Below are 4570 nucleotides of genomic sequence, written 5' to 3'. Positions count from 1 at the left end.
ATTATAGGCCAGCAGAATGCAAAGAACCGTCCCGTGAAGCCATCCGGACCCGGTGCCTTATCCATGGGCATGGTCTTCACAATCTTCTCCACTTCCTCCTCGGTGAAAGGCTGATCAAGATGTGTCAAATCCATGGTCGGTAGATCAAGAAGGCTGAGATCTATGGTGTGTGCTCTGCCCAGTGCGCCGGCAAACACATTTGTGTAGTAGTCGTCCACTTCATTTGCGATCTCATCATGCGTGCTTGCGGTGGTGTCCCCATTTCTGATCGTTGTGATCATGTTGCGCCTTTGCCGGTGACAAGCGTGTTGGTGGAAGAAGCTAGTGTTTGCATCCCCCTCCCGGAGTGAGAGAATTCTTGATCTTTGTCGCGCAATTGTTCGTTCCAAGGAGCATAGACCAAGTAGCTTCAGTTTCAACATGCGCCGTAGATCTCGTTCTTGTGGAGAGAGTGTTCTTGCGTCCATTGCTGCATCCAGGCGAGCGATTACCTCCATGGCAATGCCAATTTGCAGTTTAACGTTGCCTATCCAACGGTCGCTCCACTTCTTCAGGCCCTTTGCCGTGGCTCGCAGCTTGAGATCAAGGGTAACATAGGGGCTTTCTTCTCTGGGCACAGAGTTCCACAACTCCTCCACCTTTTGCATAAATCCCTCGGCTCTTGTCCAGAAAGCCTCAAACTTGAAGCGCTTGCCCATGTGCAGCTCGGCCTCTAGGTCCAGCAGCAATGGACAATGGTCAGAGATTGAGGAGCCCAGTGCTGTGAGCTGACAGGTCGGGTAAAGCTCCTCCCAAGTTGTCGTGGTGAAGACACGGTCAATCTTCTCCATTGTCGTTTGTGTCCGTTCATTTGACCAAGTGTATCTCCGCCCGTTCAAATAAACCTCCTTGAGTTCGAGGTTATTAAGCTTTGCACGGAACCGCGCCATCATTCGTCTGTTCACAAGTGTGTTGTTTTTGTCCTCCGGGTTAACCAATAGGTTGAAATCCCCCATCATAGTCCATGGTCCGGCTAGCAGCTCGCGAATTTCCACCAATTCTTGCATGAATTCCACTTTGTCTTGATCTTGCTGTGGGCTGTATACTCCTGTCATCCACCATTGTGAGCCACCAATGTGCGTGACTAGCGCGGTGAGCGCATTCGTCGTGTAGTGCGGGTTGGAAAGTTTCACCACGGTAGCATCCCAAGCAAGGAGAATGCCGCCCCTCGTTCCTAGCGCGGGCAGGTAGTAGAAGCTCTCGAGTTTATTCCCAAGGCAGTGGGCGACCACTTCTGTCGTTACAAGTTCCATTTTTGTCTCCTGGAGACACACAATGCTCGGCGCAACCGAGCTAACCACCTGATAAATTGCACTTCGACGCGCCGGGCTATTAAGGCCCCTCACATTCCACACTAGGGTTTTGAAAGGTGATGCATTCATTTTGCTAGCCTACTAAGTAAACCACCTTGACCGGCCTTAAAGTCGGTCCTCCACGGCTTCCTCCGTGCCTCCGAGTGGCAAGGCAGAGGCCTCCCATCCGAACAAGGCGAGGATTGCCTTGATATGGCCATCGGAGAGTGGCTGGTCGAAGAGTTTCGCATATGCTTGGAGCGCGTCGTCGGTGATGATTTCCGCTTCGTTTGCTAGACATAGCTTTCGGATTAGCACCCCCTGTTGCTTCGATGCTGCCGAGCCGCGCCCAACGCCCCTGGCTATTCTGGCACTCCTCCGTGGGTTGGGGACCGGCACCCTCTTCTGCTTTGTACGCCTCTGTGCCACGGCATGAACCTTAACTGGTGGGGTTTGCAGTACTGGGGACAAACCCTTTGTCAGCTCTGCACAAAAAACGTCCACTGGGTTCGTACGTGGTGGTAACGTGCATGGGCTGCATGGTCCGCACGGCGATCCACAAATCCTGGGCGGACAGGTGGGGGTGCCTCGTTCGATGGAGAGAGAGACACAGAACATGCTCCCCACCGGCCCACGGCGCGGGGAATCCTCGCCTGTGTTAACTTCTGTGCATCCACTACATGGGAGCGCATCCTCGAAAATCGCGTCCACCCAATCCTCCTCACGCACCATTCTGTCCTGGTCCGGAGGCAGCACATGGTCGCTGGTTGTCCTCGGGCTGGCACTTGTGTGGCCCACCCCAGCTTTGGTGCCCGCGCCCATACTCAGTGTGCATTGAATGGACCCCACCTGAATCCTCCCGTTGTCTTGACCTGTAGCCACGCACGCCTCAGTCCGCATCGGATCCTCCACCGCAAGCCCGTTGGTCAAAAGAACTGCATGGCTGGTGTTGCATGGCCCGCTCTGCTTCCATCTGCTTAGACAGACTGATGGTGGGGAGCTCAAGATATCCTCCGGATTCCATTTGTCCGCCTTGGATGCCTTCTCATTTGAACCACAGGACGAGGCCGGTCTGGTCTCTGGCGCGCGCGTGCCCACAACGCTATGCGCAGGATGCGCAGGTGGCAAAGCAGGGCGGTGAGGGGCCACTGGCGCACTTTTGACGGAAGCCGCTGCGTCAGAGGGCCCATCGTCGCTGCCGCCCTCGCTGATGCATGTTAGGCGCGCGAATCCACCTCCACGCCCAGGGGCATCGCCCCTCGGCTCCCGCGCCGGCGCTGGCTCCGGCGCCGCCGTGGACCCATGCGTCTCGCCGGATGCGCCCAACCCCGGCTCCGAAGAGCCTCTACCTTGGTGTTGCTCGCGTTCCTCATCATTCGACGGCGGGGAAGGCGGTGGCGGAGGTGGCGGCGGAGGATGGGTTGCGCCCCTCGCTCTGGATTCGTCCCTGATCGGCGGGGCCATCTTGATGATCTGGATCGGGTACCATAGCGCCTCCGGTGCCCCTTCGGCGAGCACGGCGTCGTTGTTTCCACCCATTCCCGGCTCCGGCACATATAGCATGCGGCGGGCCGGAATTCTTGAAGGATCAGCCGTCTTGAGCCAGACCTGAAAGCCCGACATGTCGTATCTCCTGGACGTGCGCTCCGCCACTTGAACGACGAACCCGAGGCCGCGTAGGATCGTCTCCGCAGTCCGGCGCGTCCATGCATGCGCCGGCACACCCACCAGCTTGAGCGGCACCAGGTACGGCAAGTTTGCTCCAGTTGCCTGAGCTTGCCGCGTCCACGCCCGCAGAGCCAAGGAGAAGCCTTGGCCTGAAGCTCTACCACGATCCACCATTAGCTGCCAAATCATCTGATGCTTGCACAGGACAAGGAAATCCTCGGGGTGAAACGGACGGATGGACATGTCTCTTGGCCCGATGCCGAACTCGGCATGCAGCGCCTCAGCCGCCGCGGCCAGATCGACGCGCGGCCTTGTACCCGTGATGGTCACCACTGTTAGGTTGATCTCTCTCCCGTTCGAACCCAACGGGTCGAACGGGCCCCTGACTCGCGCCCTGATCGGGGGCGCCCAACCAAACCATGGTTGGTGGGCCCCTGTAACCCGCGCTATATAAACATAGGTGGGGGCCGGGGCACGACTCACGAGGTTAATCGCTGCCACAATCCCCACCTACAATCCCTACCGATCTAGGGTTAGCGCGGTGCTCACGGGAAGCTCCACCACCTCGCCCACTCTCCGCCATCGCCGTGCGCCCCAGCACCACGATGGCCTCGGGCTCGAGTTCATCCACTGCTGGAGAAGGTAGGTTCACCGGATCTACTAGCCTACTATGATCCAAGGTCTATCAATGGTATCAGCCAGATCGGGCTAGTTGATTTTGGTACAAAGAAACAACAACAGAAAAAGAAAAAGAAAAAGAGATCCCCTCCCCCAAAGAACCATAACCCTAAAAGAACAATAGGGGCAAAGGGCAAAGAAATCGCGCCACTGCAAGGCCGCGCCGTTCCTCTCGATCCCCACACGCATCGGCAAGCCGAGGTGCGGGGAAGAAGAACACAGCCTCCCCAAGGGGGCAAAAGGGCACCACCACCGCACCGCTTGACGGCGGCGCGCTCTCCCACGGGAGCTCGCGCACACCGGCAAGGGGGACAGAGGGGGCACCGCCGCTTCACGTCGTCGTTGTCCTCGGTGTCACAGAGAGTAGACGCAGGTGGTGGAGAACAGAAAAAGAAGGGAAGGGGAAAAGGGACAGCTAGGCTCGCGCGGCGCGGCGGCTAGAGCGCCGTGGCCGACGGTCGGTGAGGTCTTTTTTCCGCTGGCTGGCATGGCCATGAGAGCAGAGGAGGGGCTCGCATCGTGGGCTCTCTCTGCAACAGAGAAGAGAAAGGAAAGAAAGGGGGAAGGGAAAGAGCGCCGTGGCGCGGCACGGTGGCAGTCGTCGCCGTCGCCGGCGGCCAGGCGCGGCTCGAAGGCCCGGCGAACGGGACAGAGCCAGCGGCGAAGGAGAGGAGCGAGCGGTGCGGAGGGAGGAGAGAAATGACCGAGGGTTTCGGTTGATCCCCTCGCTCCCTCGATTTTGATCGAGCGGATCTCGCGCTGGACCGTCGGATTGAATCCGACGGCCAGGAGCAAAACCCTAGCTGGCCACGGGCCCTCTGGGCCGTAAGTGGCAGGAGGCCGGCTGCGGCAAGGCCGCCACGCGCGCTGGGCCGAGCCCAGCAGCTGCGGGC

Source organism: Aegilops tauschii, chromosome 7, assembly GCF_002575655.3.
Source record: "Aegilops tauschii subsp. strangulata cultivar AL8/78 chromosome 7, Aet v6.0, whole genome shotgun sequence".
Taxonomy (NCBI): domain Eukaryota; kingdom Viridiplantae; phylum Streptophyta; class Magnoliopsida; order Poales; family Poaceae; genus Aegilops; species Aegilops tauschii.
Note: the sequence above shows the minus strand (reverse complement) of the source record.